Raw genomic sequence first — 1,954 nt, forward strand, 5'->3', positions numbered from 1 at the left:
TTCCGGATGACGTTCGGACGACGTGATACAATGTTCTGGGTGTTGACGGGTATTTTTATAGTTTCATTGGGAGGTGACCGATCGTACGTAGGAATAGAGTCGGTGTCGATGACTCAGAGGCGCCGACTAATACGTACGAGAGAACCGTGCATCTGGGCGTATACATATACCTGAGCGCATGACATACATCTGATAATCGTTCTCCTATTTCATCTTCCTTTCTTCCTTTCTTATTTTCTCGATTTAGCGGGATTGCCAACTCGACCAGGTTAACTAAATCGAAAACTTAAAATTGTCAGACACCTGCTGCCCAAAAGATCGCCCCTCCCCTTCCCCGCCCCTCGCTCTTTTCGACCAAATGAGTATCAACCTTGTTCGTTTCTCGCTTTTCCTTCAAGTTTAATTCATTGTTCGCGCGCTTGATACGCGCGTTACTCGATACCGTGCGAACGAATAAGCAATTCGAGTAGGAATTATTTCGCGATCGGCCCCCTTTTCCGATCAATCGTCGGGTCGCACAGAGATAGTAATTCGTTTAGCATATCTCGACCGCGTTCCGTTTCTTCCATTTCCGGCGTCTCTATGTTTGACGTGGGGAAATACGTTCACGTTTAATCGTGTCTCTTTTTCACTTTTTGCACGCAACGTAACGCCGAGTTGAGAATTCTCATCTTCCCATTTCGTTGTTTATGTCGCGTCGCGTACCATGAATCAGGGTGCATGGTAAAATGAAATAAAATTGTTGATAAATACCACGCGATACTGTTTCAAACGATTTAATATATAGTACTTTTAGTTTTACAATATTCGAGATAACTCGGCACAACTTTACTTTTACAATGCACGTGCTACTCGTATTCTCTAATGTTCGCACTCGGACGGCCATGACACTATCGATTCTCGTATCGATTCTCGAGTGCCCTCACTCGCTCACTCGAAATCAGGCATACTTGGAAAAAGTCCTGATAGAGGTCTACACCGGCAATTTGGAAATGGTGATTGAAATAGAAATGTCCGCCCTAACCAACAAAAATAACGATGAAAATCTGTTTGACGTGGAGTGGGTGTACGATATCGAAAGGAGAAAAGAGAAAAAGATGAAAAAGTATAGATACTGGTATAGATACTCGTATAGGTACTCGTTCAAGGCTGATGGGGTGGTAATGCAGATTGGAGAAGAAAGAATGGAGAAACGATTCGTCTTTATGTAACGAATCGCGCGCGGTGATCCCGATATCCTTGGTTTCGAAGCCGACGAGGCGCGAAGAGTATCCGTGCACTTGATCGGGAGAACGGGAATTAAAACAGGGGCAGAGAAGAGCGTGTATAGGCACGAAAGATGGAAGAAAAACGAAAAGAAACGAAATCGATGTTCGCTCGGTGAACAATGATGATGTCTCGCGGTAAATTTGCCGAGTCGGCATCTGGTTAGGAAGATAAGTTGAGGAGGTACGAACAAAGGACCGAGGAAGAGAGATCGATGAAAACGTATAATAGATGTATTTACATAGAGACGGTTAAATTGGAGCCGAACAATTGGAGATTCGTCGAAGGATAAAGACGTAGGCTGCGTAACGAGCTTTTACGGTCGATTCGTTGGAAAATGCAATGAAACTTTCACGACGATCGTCGACTGAAGTCAGCTGCAAGGGATACAGTACGCGACAAAATGATAGCACGCTATATGATTTTCAGCGTTTCTCGAGTAACTCGCGGAATTAAATATCAAAATTTTATTTCGCAACGAAAGGTTAGTAGTACTATTCGAAGCAGTTGACGAGGATATTGGAAAAAAGAAAATGAGTATTTTAGAATATTTTCGTGAAAATAGCAAAATTCGATATCTTTCATTCGTGTATTTATTTCAGAAACCTAAGACGATCGGCAGCTCTTGCTGCCAGTGTCGGATTCAACGCGAGAAAATATATGAGGGGCCCCTTCATCTCCATTTTCA

At 43.2% G+C, this 1,954-nt stretch overlaps 1 protein-coding gene across 4 annotated transcripts in view; it reads left to right on the plus strand.

The window, feature by feature from the left end:
- Syx1A (syntaxin 1A) overlaps positions 1–1,954 on the plus strand; it is a 15,688-nt gene that overhangs the window by 1,028 nt on the left and 12,706 nt on the right. The window lies entirely within an intron of this gene.

This window comes from Eufriesea mexicana, unplaced genomic scaffold, assembly GCF_001483705.2.
Source record: "Eufriesea mexicana isolate 0111107269 unplaced genomic scaffold, ASM148370v2 scaffold3508, whole genome shotgun sequence".
Classification (NCBI taxonomy): Eukaryota; Metazoa; Arthropoda; class Insecta; order Hymenoptera; family Apidae; genus Eufriesea; species Eufriesea mexicana.